The 15,574-nt window shown below is 38.5% G+C and overlaps 1 long non-coding RNA gene across 1 annotated transcript; it reads right to left on the reverse strand.

Moving 5' to 3' along the window:
- Nucleotides 1-5,531: 5,531 nt before the first annotated feature.
- Nucleotides 5,532-6,506, reverse strand: LOC125360791. Its single transcript, XR_007212809.1, has 3 exons — nt 6,407-6,506; nt 5,841-5,905; nt 5,532-5,626 (listed from the first exon to the last, which is right to left on the reverse strand). It is a non-coding gene; the product is annotated as an uncharacterized LOC125360791 (long non-coding RNA).
- Between the last annotated feature and the right edge of the window lie 9,068 nt (nt 6,507-15,574).

Raw genomic sequence — 15,574 nt, forward strand, 5'->3', positions numbered from 1 at the left:
CTGTGTATGTGGTACAGAAAAATTGAACCCAGGGCTTGATGCGTGCTAGGCAAGCACTCTACCACTGAGCCACATTCCAAGCCCTTATTTATTTAACTATTGTTCATTTTTTTCTTTGAGACAGGTTCTTACTATGTAACCTAGCCTGATCTTGAACTCTTAGTCCTCCCGTATCAGCCTCCCAAATACTAGGATTACAAGGATGTACACCACACAGGGCCTTCTTTGATTTTTTTATATGATAAGATACACACCTAAAGCTTCATGTTTTAGTTATATATTTCTTGCCATTACGTATGCACACTTGTTATACAGAGTTTATCATCATCCATTTATAGTATTTTCAGTCTTCCTCAACTGCAACTCCAGGTCCATTAAGCACTATTTCTCTTACTGGTTTTCAGCCAGTTGCCCCAATCCTAGCTACTTAGGAGGCTGAGATCTGAGGATCATGTTTCAAATCCAGTCCTGGCAGAAAAGTCCCCGCGAGACTCTTAGCTCCAATTAACCACTCAAAAACCGGAAGTGGAACTGTAGATCAAAGTGATAGAGTGCTAACCTTGAGCATAGGAGATCAGGGACAAGTGCCCAGACCCTGAGTTCAAGCCCTATGACCAACTACCCCCCTCCAAAAAATGGTTTTTATAAAAGTTAAAAATGAGTAAATCATGTAGTGTGCTAGAAGATGTTGTTCTGACAAGTAGGAAGAAAAAGACAGGATGAGGAAAATGGGATAAGGGAGAAATGGTAAGTTACAGTTGCAGATGGAGTGGTTACAAGATGTTTCATTGGGAAACTGGCCATTTGGGCAAAACTCCAAGGAGAAAAACAAGTCATTTGAGACACATGGAGAAGAATGAAGTCCGTAAAGTGGAACTGGGCCTCGAAGTTTCAAGGAATAGTCAGGAGAAAGTATTTCTAGAGCAGAGAGCATGGAATGAGCTGACAATGAATCCTAGGAAAATAACCACAGATGCCCAAGGATTTATACATTGATGTCTGTTGATGAGTTTTATTGAATAAATAATGCTATTCATGTTCATGAAGAACATTTAATGCATTAATAAAATACTCAGAAGTTAGTGGTAAATGAGATGTGTTATCACATGAAATCTATAAACACAGATTAGGATAAGTTTATTTAGAGAAGGAGTACAGCTCAGTGGTAGAGCACTTATCTACCACAGATCACTGAGCATGTGTGTTGTATGTGTGAAACCCCAAGTTCCATTCCCACCACTGTTAAAAATAAGCAGCAAACCAACACAACAATATTCATTGCAGCACTGTTGGCCAAGATATGGAAGCAGCCCAGATCTCCCTCAGTGGACAAATGGGTCAAGAAAATGTGTTATCTATATCTAGATATATCATATATATGTGTGTGTATAGATCTATATAGATCATATATATGTGTGGATATGTATATATACAATATATATAGCTGAGTAGAATTTCTTTACACATACACAATGGAATTCTACTCATCTATTAAAAAGGATGATATTGTACCATTCATATGGAAATGGAAAGACTTGGAAAAAATTATATTAAGTGAAGTAAGCTAGACCCAGAGACACAAAGGTTGCATATTTTCCCTCATTTGTGATAGATAGAATGTGCCTATAAAACTTATAAGTAAACATGTTGGATGGTAGGCAAGTGGTTACAAATGAATTAACTGGAGGATAATAGACTCTTTGGAGAAGTTCCAGTAGAATAATTCTTTTTTTTTAGAAACACAAAGCCCAACAAAATCAGCACCAGGAAATGGGTACATGCAAGAGTGGAGATGGGGCCAAGGGGAGAAGGGTCAATTAATGAAGTGGGAAGGAGGGAGAGTGTATATTCATTCATTGTATATACCACTAAATTCATTGTACATGCCATAAAACTTTAAAAAGTAAGGGAAGGGGTGAGTCCAAGGGGTGTGAGAATGTTGAATGGAGTGACATGGATAATGATGTATTGTATTCATAAACCACTTTGTTAAATGGCACCTCCTTTGTACAAATAAAAATAATTTTTAAAGGATCCATTTCAATAGGTATATAAGCATACCGAATTTAAGAGTCATAGTCTGGGCTGGGGATATAGCCTAGTGGCAAGAGTGCCTGCCTCAGATACATGAGGCCCTAGGTTCGATTCCCCAGCACCACATATACAGAAAACGGCCAGAAGCGGCGCTGTGGCTCAAGTGGCAGAGTGCTAGCCTTGAGCGGGAAGAAGCCAGGGACAGTGCTCAGGCCCTGAGTCCAAGGCCCAGGACTGGCCAAAAAAAAAAAAAGTAAAAATAAAAAAAAAAAGAGTCATAGTCTGTTGTTCATGTTAACTATCCTTATACTCTATTTTTCAAATTATTTATACATGATTTCTTGGGGGCGGGAGGAGAGGATGTTTTGAACCAGTTGCATTCAAGAACCATGAGGTAGTGTTTATAAATTTGAGTGGGCCTAGTCTGTGATAATTTGGAGAACTGATCAGCATGCGTTCACTCACTACTCCTCAGTTTGTAGAGGAGGTATACCTCATTAACCTTACAGTGTGAAGTTTGGTCTTGTGACTTGTTTTTTTTCTTTTTACTTTTTTTTTTTTTTTTTTTTGGCCAGTCCTGGGCCTTGGACTCATGGCCTGAGCACTGTCCCTGGCTTCTTCCCGCTCAAGGCTAGCACTCTGCCACTTGAGCCACAGCGCTGCTTCTGGCCCTTTTCTGTATATGTGGTGCTGGGGGATCGAACCTAGGGCCTCGTGTATCTGAGGCAGGCACTCTTGCCACTAGGCTATATCCCCAGCCCTGTGACTTGTTTTTGCCAATGAATGTTAACAGTCAGACCAGGAGCCTTAAGTGGACTTGATTCTTCATTTGACTTGGTTCTGACATTGAAGTGACATGCTATAAGGACAGTGTGCCTCAGGTTAAAAACAAATACATGTAGAGCATACCTGAACCTAAACCATCATCAGATTCACACAAAGAGCAGAGCCACCCAGCTGAGCAGAGCATAAGAGGCATAAGTTTCTGTGAGCCCTTTAGTTTAAGTTATTATTCAGCATTATTACAGCAAAAACTAATTTGTAGACAGTATGTTTTCCTTGAATCACATTAAAAAGCACATTCAATGCTGCTTGGAAGCGATTGTAAAGATACAGACCATTAATCCTATAGATTTTTATGCCTGGCCCAGGATCTACAATCCAAGTCACTTGCTCACACATTACTCATTCAAAGGAACAGATAGTGATCTAATTTGCAAGTCCATTTTGCTAGCAAGAGTGGGTTAAGTTTGATTAGGTAAAATTGCATGGGAACAGTTTGGTTTTGAAGAGTAACCCATACACTAAGGTTTAAGGCACTAAGCATGCAAATCCCAGATTCAGTCTATTTCCCAGGGAGGCTGACTTAAATGAATGTAAGTAGTGAAGAGACACATGTCTACATACGTGCGCACATACGTGAGGATGCTTGTGAGTGCTTAGCAAATTCCTGAAATGCCATAATACGAAATTACTGCAGTACATGTATGGACACATCAGAATGAAAACCTTTAGTGCAACTAATATATTTTTTAAAAGCCCACAAAACTGTTGCAATGGAAATGGGAATGGGAGATTGTTAATGAGAGAATTTTTTTCTTGATACCTTTTTTCTTTCGAATTTTTTTCTACATTGTTTTTCTAGTAAAGACTCTTTAACATACTTTTTTAAGAAACAAACAAATATAACTAAATTAAAAAAAGCTCCAACATACTCTGCTAATAAACCAAGCTCAGTCAGAAGATATATTCAGTGGACTATGCACAAGTAATAGTGTCTTTAAAATAAAGACTAGCTTATTATAAACACTTTAAAATAAAGATAGTATGCTTTAAAACAGTAGTGTCTATTTTTAAAACAGAGGATCAATATGAGGAAATTAAGCAATACTAAAGGCTAAAAAAGTCTTAAAATTATGGTAAATCACATTCTACAGAAATAATTTTCCTGCAGAAATCTTCCCATACATATACACAGATGGAAGCATAAATCTATAAATTGGTAGACGTCATTTCTAATGAGATAACATTCTAAATAAAGAGTATTAAATTTAAATATATTTGAGTTGAAGAGAAAAAAAAAAGACTTGGAGGGACATTGTGTTCTAAAAATTTCCCTAAACTTAAGAAAAGTGATAATGAAAAGCATTAAGCAGTTGAGTCATTCTTAAAAATTACTTCCTTCCATTTTAAACAACATTGATTGAAGTCAGCTATGAGAACCAGGGAGATTACTAACAAAAGCTAACACTCTGCTTGAGTGATACAATATGCCAAGGACCGTCCTAAATGCCCTATATGAATGAAATCAACCCTGAAAGGTACAAGTACTATTCTCAGTGTTTACATAAAAACACCAAGGTACAGGAAGGTTACCTGACACACCACTTCAGAAAAAACAAGGTCAGAAATCTGTCTTAGGCTGCCCTAGCCTCCTGGCCACAGAAGAGCCACCTTTCACATCAGTCTCTCCATCCTCATTGGTTAGCTAAACTCTTCTGTGTTGCCAAATTGTATATTCCTTATATTGTTTTGCATACCGTCGTTTTTGGACCACACTAGATGCTTTAATATTCATTCCACACTTAGGTGTTTTGCATGTATATGCTAGCCTACTTACAGGGATTTTCTATTTCTGGGTTTTGTAATTTGTTTTCATCTTTCTGCTTATTTTCCCCACCCAGTAAGAATCCATGAATGCTATTGTTCCTGGAGCTCTTTTAGATTTGGGAAGCTTTACTTGATGTTCTGTCATCTTGGTTTAATCTAATCCTCTTGGGCCATATTTTTTTTTCCTTTAGACATTTCCTTTATATGTTTATCTACTGTGTTTTGGATTGCATCATGCTATGAAAAGTTAAGACAGCCTCAATTTTTTTCTCTTTTATGAGATATTCTGCCTAGTGCCTGAAGAAAACTGTCTGCTACTTTTGTCCCCTCCCACCTACTTTTCCTTCATTGTCTCCCCACCTTCTGTTTGTTTTCTTTATTTTAAAATAATTATTTTAATTGAAGTACAGCTTAGTACTGTTTATTCTGTTTGTATAATCATCTCTGCCAGGAAAATTCTTTGAGAGTTCTTTTTTTTTCTGTAATATTTTCTGGGAAGCATTTGTTGCATGAATTAAGTTCACTAGTTTCAAAATGATTTCTCTTGAGTTGTAGATAACATCCCCCCATATTTGTTTGTTTAAATTTGATTCTTTCAATATTTTCCCATTTTCATTTGGTGATTTTTTTACTGTTTTTATTGGTGATTATTTCAATCCTTTCTTTTAGTAATTAAAATTGTTTTTCTGTCCATTCTGTTTCTAACAATACATTAATTTTCTGTAATGATGTTGTTTTGCTCTTCCATCACATTTTTACCATCTTCCATTTCTTCCGTTTATCATCTTACATTTTCCTTCATGTTTTAGGAAAATGTAATATCATGCTAATATCATGTTTTTATTAGCATTGTAGATTATCTTCCCAGTCCCCTCTCTTTATTTTTGCTTGGATGATCCAAAAAGTATACTTGCCTTTACCTTTCCACTGTGCCTAAGCAGAGCTGGCTTCTCTTTTTGTGGCATGGTTTAAAAGATGTTTTCTATGGCACAAATCTTAAGAATGGTTCAACACAAAATGATATCTTCTGGTTGTAATCATATCTGGGACCGACTACCACATCTAAAGCTTTTTTTCCCCCTTTTCTTTTTTAAGATTTGTAGTATGGTTATGTATTAGTCTCAGCTCTCTGTTGTAACAAGTTATTCTCAAACTTGGAAATTAGACACAATGAAAAAATATTGCAGTTCACTTACACCATCATCCAATGAGGATGTTATCTTGTGAGGCTATCATTGTCAACATGTGGCCACCAATGGCACTATGGAAAGGCAAGAGCAAATAGAGGACGTCACATGGATCTGTGCATGCTGTTTATAACATTTCCCCACATGTTCTATTGGTTGAAACTCAGTCCTACAGCCCCAAAGGGAAAGAAAACATATTTACTGCGTATATAACATTGTTTCTGCTACAGGTTAAGTCCCCACACTTCCCCCCCCCCTCCCCCAGCACACACAGAAGGACAATGACTTTCTGCTTCCCCTGCAGTGTGACTCATTGAGACTAAGTAAATCCCATGGTTAGTTCCCTGACATTACCAGTTTTTCCCATCAGTCACTTCTACAATAAAAGTGGAATGACTCTTTTAGTTTTTACACAAAAGCTGAGTATTGGAGCATGAGAGAGATTTCTCAGAAATATGTTTGACTCAACAGAATACAAAGATGAGTCCTAACATTTCCAGTACTGCTAGTGACATCTTCATGGTGTCCTGAAAAGCGGAGTCTCCCTGCCCTTGCCAGGCAGGCCCGGAACCCACCGAGAGGTTCTCCTCACTGAGCCTGTACTAGCTGTTCCCTTCCCAGTCTTCCATTGGTTGGAGGTTTCCTCCATGCCAGCTGTACAGTGATTCAAATAAGTCACTCACGCCTTCCAGTGAGTTGTGCCAGAAGGCACCCATCCACTTGTAACCACAAAGGCTACCAGAGTCTGTCTGCTAGGCTGAGTACAGGGTTCTCTTCTATGCTGCGTGAACACACTGCTGTTAGTCTCCTCTCTTCTTTGTCATCTTGGGGTGAGGGACCTTTATCCCAAGGTGAAGAGTAGGTGATCAGACAAAGAGGGATAGGAAAGTCTATTACACTGCCTGCTTAACTTTGTTCCAGAGTTCTGTGGGGGTTTTCATTATAATATTTTTTTAAAATATAATATGAGGTGATATTGGTTTCATTGTTTTCATTTGTCTTTTTCCCTTTGAATTTCTTTATTGTTAAAGATTGTTCATACATAAGGCAATACATATATTCCTTATCCAACTTGTTACCTCCTCCCTCCTTCCTCCCCCTCCCCTTCCCCATTTGTCTTTTGCTAGGACTATTACTTGAAGGTTGTGGACAGTTTGAAGGTCATGTTGTTTTATGTTGAACTTCTTTAGAGACAGTGATCTTGTAGAAAAGCATGTTGGGACATTGGGGAAGGGGCTTGGGGAAGCCAGATCTGGTGTCAATGCAGAGCATGAATGACAAATAAGACAGGAAACAGAGATGGAGACACTGTATGTGACATTTAAAAAAGAGCAAAGGTAACTTATACACTGAAAGAAGTACACTTGGTGAAATTATTAAAATGCTGAAACCATGTGATATCATTTTAATTTCATCATGCTTAACATTCTTTTTGTTTGATTAGACAACAATTTCTGTGCTATCAAAGACAAATAGGAGCTACTGAGTTCCTGAGCAAATGCATCCTCAAGAAAGCTTTGTAGTTTACAGACAAATTCTACTTTTAAGGATTAAAAATTGCTTTAAAACATCTTACTTTCCACAGCCAGACTATTCTGTAGTTTCTATTTTCCTGTGCCTCCATGACTTTTGGTATTATTGCATTTTATCTCTGCAGTCTTCTCTCATGCTGGCAGTTAAAAGCATTGCTATCTTGTCCACCTATAAATAAAAGATAATAATATATAAATCCATATGTTTCATCTTGACTTGAACACACTGGTAAATACTATACACATCTGTGCCATCTGAATTAGCCTTTGTGTCTTCATGTCCCACAGTTACCATGAACCATGTTTTAAAGAAAACTGTGATACATTCTTCACCCTTCTCTTCCCCTCCTCTTCTGCTCTTTCTTGCTCTTCTTATCCCTCCTCTTTTCTGTGTCTGACTTTCTTCATTTTTAGCAGTTTTGCTTTGTACTTACCCTCTGATTCTAACTAGAAAACAAGGTTAATAAACCTTAGGAAATGTTCATACATATTCATTTAATATTTTGGTTTTGATGGTACTGGGGTTTGAACTCAGGACTTCATGCTTCCTAGGCAAGTGCTTTACCACTTGAACCATACTCCCCAATCTACCACCTTTTGAATTTAGTTATTTTTCAGATAGGATCTCATGCTTTACCCGGGGATGACCTCAGATTGTCCTTTTCCTATCTATGCCTCCTATGTGGCTAGAAATACAGGTCTGTTCCTCCAGGCTAGGCTTCTTGGGTAAGATGAAATCTTACTAACTTTTTTTCCTGAGCTGACCTCAATGCATGGTACTCCGAATCTCTACTTACCAAGAATCTGGGATTACAGGTACATACCACCATTCCTGGCTCCATTGTTATTTTTATTATCTACCATATCAGAAACCAAGGTTTGTGATAAGTTTACAAAGATGAAAACAGTAAAACTCTAATTGCTTAAAATATAGTAGGAAAGACGATAGAATGCCAAAAGCATAATATGTTTAATAATGGATATATCAAAGAGTTAAAGGAGTATAGAAGAAGGGTATCTTACATAAAAAAATCAGTAGAAAGCTGGGCACCAGTGGCGCATGCTTGTAATTTTAGCTACTGGGGAGGTTGAGATCTAAGGATTACAGTTTGAATCCATCCCGGGCAAGAAAATCCATAAGGCTCTTATCTTCAAAAAAACCACTCAGAAAAAGCCAGAGGCGACACTATGGCTCAATTGGTAGAGAGCTAGCCTTCAGCACAAAGAGACTCAGGGACAGTGCCCATGTCCTGAGTTCAAGCCCCAGGACTGGGGGAAAAAATGAAAACCTCAACAAGTAAAATGTGCAATTCACCATCCTTAGTTATTCACAGGAAAGATACCAACATTTTTTTTTTTTTTTTTTTTTTTTTTTTTTTTTTTTTTGCCAGTCCTGGGGCTTGGACTCAGGGCCTGAGCACTGTCCCTGGCTTCTTTTTGCTCAAGGCTAGCACTCTGCCACTTGAGCCACAGCGCCACTTCTGGCCATTTTCTGTGTATGTGGTGCTGGGGAATTGAACCCAGGGCCTCATGTATAGGAGGCAAGCACTCTTGCCACTAGGCCATATATCCCCAGCCCATGATACCGACATTTTTGAATCAATAAAATGTTTCCATCACTAGAGGGTCTTTCCAAATATATTTTATGCAATTACTATAGCATGACTTAATGTATTTCACAATTTCCCTTTATAAAAATATTTTTAATATCTTTAAGTGGTTGTATAAAGGAGCGACCATCCAACAAAGCAGTTAACGAATGCATTGCATTTTGATCGATGCCACCCCTTTTGCATTCTCCTTCATCCTTTCCAACCTTACCCTTCCCTCAATTCTCTTAACTTTGTAGGATACTCATTGAATTTTATGACTGCATGATACTCCCTTCTTCTCTGTATTCATCTACGCGCACCCCTCCCTAGTACCTGTTTCCTGGCATTTTGTAATTTTAAGGAATTACTCCATTTGATTTCTTCCCTGAATTTACTATGTTTAAATCCATTTTTATACACATACATACTGACAATTTTCCTTTTATTTTATTTATGTATTTATTTTGCTGGTCCTGGGGCTTGAATTGTGGGCCTGGGTGCTGTCCTTGAGTCTCTTTGAGCTCAAGGATAGCTCTCTACCGCACCACACCTGTCTTTTTGTGTGATTAATTGGAGATAGGAGCCTCACAGATTTTCCTGCTGGGGCTGGCTTCAAGCTTCTGTGATCCTCAGAACTCAGCCTCCTGAGTAGCTAGAATTATAGGCATGAACTACTGGTGCATGGCTCAAACTTTTTTTAAAGCATCTTTTTGACCAATGTAGTATTTATTTTGATGTAGGTGAATTGAAGGGCCAAGGGTCCAGTTTCCTTCATTACTCCAAATCCACTTGATTCCCACATATTGGTTATGAATGTGATAATAATGTTATTATCCATCTGTAGTAATGATTGAATGAAGCAACCATTTCAATAAATTATCTGGTGCAGTTTGGTACTTCTTTATTCCTGAGTTAGAAGTGCCAGCAACAAAGCCAATTAGATAATGGAAAAACATTTTCATTTAATTCTTTCTCTGGAGAGGAAGAAGCTGCTGTTATGATCAGAACAGCAGCATGCAGAACTCTGCTTGCTCTGTTAATGAAGGAATCATCCATCAGAAATGCCATCGCAATTTTAATTTCCAAGTTTATTACTTGGAATCTTATCTTTTTGGCTCAATTTAATCAGAACTCTTAAGTTTGATATGTCAAAATGGTTGTGTGTGTGTGTGTGTGTGTGTGTGTGAGAGAGAGAGAGAGAGAGACATGGGGGGAGAGGAAAGACAGAGAGAACCTAAATAAATGGATTTTGCAATAATTTGGATAATTATTCAGCTAGTCATGCTTATAGGTTGAAAAACATTCATGGATCATTCACAAATGAATGCTCTGCATTTCTTCTCAATCAGATGGCAAATGGAGAAGGTGACTTCTTAAACTGGTGCTCTGCGAACTCCTACACCTAAATGTCAATCCACCACCTACAATTTCCATTTTCAGCTTCTCACTCTTATTCCTTTGGGTTTAGAAAACTATTTAGTTCTTATCATCTCAAAGGCTAAGAGAACGTTAAAAAGAAAAAATGCATGGGTTACAACATTTTTATTATAGAAACATTGCTGATTTAAAGCATCTTGCCTTATTACCGTTCTTTAGGAAAAGACATTTTGGTCATAAGTTTATGTCAATTAATTAAGATGGTGATGATGACTGACTGTTTGATTGGTGGCAACTAGTATATATAAAGCAATTATAGCATGCTTGGTATGCTTAAGAATTAGACATGAATCATTATATCTAATCCTTGCATCAACAACAAAGTTTTATACTTCCATCATTTGTAATTTGCAGATTAAAAAGAATTGAGTCTTACAGAAGTTGTAAAAGGGTCATACCTATCCATCTTCCCTGCTGAGAATCTAAACTTGGGTTTCTGCCTCTTCTATCAAAGTTTTTTTTTTTTTTTTCCAGTCCTGGACCTTGGACTCAGGGCCTGAGCACTGTCCCTGGCTTCTTTTTTTTTGCTCAAGGCTAGCACTCTACCTCTTGAGCCACAGCACCACTTCTGGCCCTTTTCTATATATGTGGTGCTAGGGAATAGAACCCGGGGCTTCATGTATACAAGGTAAGCACTCTTCCCACTAGGCCATATTCCCAGTCCTCTATCAAAGTTCTTAAGTGCCCTGTGAGCATCTTGAGTGTGGCCCCAGGGTCTGTCTACTGGGACCCTCTGACAATTTTCTTTCTACTTCAGCTTTCTTTAAAATGGCTTCTCTTAGGGCTGAGGATGTAGTTCAGTTGTATAGGGTGTGCTTAGCATGCATAGATCCTGGGTTCAGTTACCCTACACCACAAAACAAACAGAAAAAAGAAGATTCTCTCAAGTTTCACTTTCATTGTTGATGTGTACATTCAACAATCACTTATTGACCAATTGTTGTCTCAGGAACATACTATGAACAGAAAAACAACAACAATTTTTAAAGCAGTCCCCTCCCTGAAGCAGTTAATGGCCCAATGGTAAAGAATAAGTAGAAAACGGGGGAGGGAGGGGGGCATGAGGGACAAGGTAACAAACAGTACAAGAAATGTATCCAATGCCTAACGTATGAAACTGTAACCTCTCTGTACATCAGTTTGATAATAAAAATTTGGGAAAAAAAAGAATAAGTAGAAAAGGAATTATAAGTGCAACATAATGAGAACCACAGAACAACAAGCAAGGCATGCTGGGTGCCCCACAACTGGTGTGGAAGGTAGGGGATTCTGCCTGGCAGTGGTAACACTGCCCTGTGGTTTACCTTCCTCCTGACTTTCAAGAGGTACAGTCTTCTCCCTCTTTTTTGGTCATTCATTTATCAAATAGTGAATATAAGCAAAAGAGGATTAACCAGGAGAGCCACACTATAGTTAAGAGTGTTTTCCCTGAGTCAGGCTTATTTCCTCTGCTGAGTGACCTTGTACTAGTTACTTAGCCTATCACAGCACTGGAGTTTCTTATTTCTATTTCTTAGTTCCTGCTCAGTTTTCATCAGAACTCCCACTACACATTGGTAAATTGTTGAACATACAGTTTTCTGAAAGGTACTAAGGAGCTGTTTTTGCTGAAAATCTCTGATTTCTCAGGTGGGCTTGCAAAATTTCTAAAGAATAACAAAAAGATTTGTATCTCTGTCTCCATTTTGTATCTGTGTTTTTTGTTCTGAGCTGTTTTCTTTGCAATTATCTTGCAAGCACTTTGGAATCCAGGAAGGAAAAGACTGATTGGTAACATCTTGTGACAAGAGTCAAACTGTCCTCCAGACAATTCCATTTTTATTGTGGCCAAGAAATGCTTAACCACCTAAAAGAATGACCAACTGGATCAGGACTATAATATTTTTGCATACCTTTCATCTCCTCCTACTCCAATTGTACTCTATAACAGACAGGGACCTAGTCCCCCCTCTCCCCCCCCCTTTTTTTTTCCTGGATCCCATTCTGTAGTTGCTCAAATAAGCCTTTTATTCCAGCCATCTTGCTGTTGGGAGCACTGGTTCTTGGATGGTAACCTCAAGCAATGGGTCCTCAGGTTGCCTTCTTGGCTAAAAATCAGGGGTTCCCATATTTGTCCTTCATGTGTGATGACTTACTATCATGGTCTCACAGCTAAGGGCTTATCAGTAGGGCTTTACTTGCTACGACTTTTTTTTTTTTTTTGGTTGGTCGTGGGGCTTGGAACTCTGGTCCTGGCTGCTGTCTCTGACTAATTCAGCTCAAGGCTAGGGCTCTACCACATGAGCCACAGCACCACTCCTGGTTTTCTGGTAGTTAATTGGAGATAAGAATATCATGGACTTTCCTGACCAGGCTAATTTTGAACCACAATCCTCAGATTTCAGTTATCAACCTCCTGAGTAGCTAGGATGACAAACATGAGCCATGGGCACCTGGCTGCTACTACTGATTTATTGTAAAAGATAGTAAAGAGAATTCAAATGGAGTCTCTAGGCAAAGATCACATCTTCACAAAATAGTAAGGTCTGGAATATCTCCAAGCAACAACTCTGCTTGTGTAGTCAGAGTGCCCCCTTCCCACATGGGGATTGACCAGCCAAGCAATTCTCTGAGTCCCTCCATTTAGGGTTTTTGTGTGGGTTCCATTACATAGGCATGGTTAATTAAACCAGTGCCATGGGTAATTAAATCTGTCCTAGTTCCTCTCCCCTTCCTGGAGTTTGAGGGTGGTGCTCAAAGTTCTAGCCCTCTAATCACATGGTTGGTTCCTCTGGCCAGCAGTTCCTGTCTTCTCAGTCACTCATTAGCAGATACACAAGTCACATGGAAAGCAACTTACTGAAGACAAGAAAAAATGTTCCTTTCACCTCTGTCACATAGGAAATTTCAAGTGTTTTAGAAGCATAGTATCTAGCCAGTATCACTGTTGAATTGGTTCACCCTTTGTCCCATTATTTCTGTGCTTCTCCTTACCTTCCCCAAATCAGAAAAAAACTTATATAGAAGCCAAATGGTACAGAAATCAAAACAGTAGTGGTGCAGTAGCTAAATGTGGAAGTGTGCTAACCTCAAGTGAAAAAGCTCAGGACAGCACCTAGGCACTGAGTTCAAGCCTCAGGACCACCAAAATAAAAAAAAAAAAGAAAACCAAGAACAGTGGTAATAGGGAATAAAACAAGGGGAAAACAAGGAAAAGAAATAACTGCAAACAGTACAATAAAAACTCCTCTTGTTTCCATTTCTTGGAGTTCATTTTAATGAACATCATTTTATATGGTCATATGCATATAGCGATTGAATTTAGGGGGCAGAAGGTAATAGGGGCAAGTGGGAGGTAATAGAGAGGGTTAACACTGCTCAAAAAGAAATGTACTCATCACTTGACTTATGTAACTTATTACCTAACTTATGTATAGGGAGTTACCCTCTGTATGTCACCTTTACAATAATATTTAAATTTAAGAAAAAAGAAGCACTAAAACCAAAAAGTTGCTCCCATCATCCAGGACACTCAGGAAACTCTCAGAGCTTTAGCAGCTCTGTTCCAGGAACCCAAAACAGAGACCGATGCATTTATTGTAATGATGGAATGTATTAAATGTATTTTCATGCCTGACCTTTACATTAACAATAACTAATTGGGATAGCTAACTAGCGGTAGCTACTAGTAATACCTGTAGTTGTTGACTTTGAGTTTCACTTGAAGTTTTCAAGAGCCTATTCTTTGGAGAGAAAAGTGTTCTTAAGATTACAAAATCTTAGCTTTATACAATATGAACCAAACCTAGAGTATTTACAGTCTACCATAGCCATTATAGAGAGTGAGACTATAGATTTTAAGGATCTAAGAGCAATTTTAAGTCATAATGTAAGAACAGAACAAAGAAGAAACTCAACAGCACAAAAATACTAATTTCAAGAAGAAATTTGTATAGTATTTGGAAAGAACTGGAGAGCTTATATACTATGTGTGAAGCTTTGCTTGTTGCTACTCATCTATTCATTTATGTACTGAAATCCGCCTACAATAATGGTAATGATGATGATGATATTTTCTAAGCAAATGCTCAATGCCAGACTTTCTAAGTGTTTTACATTATGTAATTCAGAAACAAAACATAGTGAAAACTATTGTCTCTATTTTATACATAATAATTTTAAGGCACTCATAAGGCTGAGATCTGAACATTGCAGTTTGATGCCAGCTTGGGAAGGAAAATCCAATTAAACACCCCAAAAAACCAGAAGTATTGTTGTAGCTTAAGTGGTAGCAAAAAAAAAAAAAAATCCCTCAGAGGTAGCACCCAGGTCCTGAGAACAAGTCCCCAGTGCATACACACACACAATTTTAAGGCAGTAAACATCTTTCCCAGGGTCTTATAGCTAATGTTGCAACAGAGCTAGAACCCACACAGTATCTCCAGATCCTGTACCATTTCTGCTGGATTTTGAGACCAAGAAGAAGAATAACTTGTGGAATTCTGGATGGAGTAAAGCTTCCTAGAATATTCATGTGGGAGTCAGCTTCCACTAAGCCTTACAGTAATGTTCTCCCCTCCCCCGGGGAACTGGCAACCTTGTGCGATCCCCTTCTACAATGTGACCAACAGAATTTGATACAAGTGATGGCAGATGACTTCTAAAGCTAGGTCATAAAAGATAATATGGCTTCCGTTGTTCTGTTTCTTCAGATTACCTGCTCCAGAGGAAGATAGTTGCTGAGTCCTGGGGCCAGAGAGACCCACAATGTGAAGAACCGAGACTTTTGGCCATAAATCAGTGAGAATGGAAGTGGAGCTGGAAACTAATCCTCTACTGCCCTGACAGATATTCTATGAAAACCTCAGGAAAGAACTGAGCAAGGCCTACTTACCCATACTGCTTTGCCACTCCTGACTCACAGAAATAGGGAGAATACAAACTTGGTTTGAGTGTTAGAGCAGTTTTTAATGTCACAGTAGATGACTACAGAACAGTACCAACAAAAAGTAGATATAAGAAAAATAGTAGGGCAGCATGCTTTGGAAAAGCAAATATGAGCCAATCCACTTCACTCCCTAATTGTCCCTAGCTAAGAATTTAGGTCTCCCAGAGCAGTCCAAAGCTGGGTTAAGGAATCCTGTAACTGGATGTGAATAGTGGACTTTCCATGCCAAGGTAACATACTGTTTCACCAACTGAG

The sequence above is a fragment of the Perognathus longimembris genome, chromosome 12 (genome assembly GCF_023159225.1).
Source record: "Perognathus longimembris pacificus isolate PPM17 chromosome 12, ASM2315922v1, whole genome shotgun sequence".
In the NCBI taxonomy this organism is placed as follows: Eukaryota; Metazoa; Chordata; class Mammalia; order Rodentia; family Heteromyidae; genus Perognathus; species Perognathus longimembris.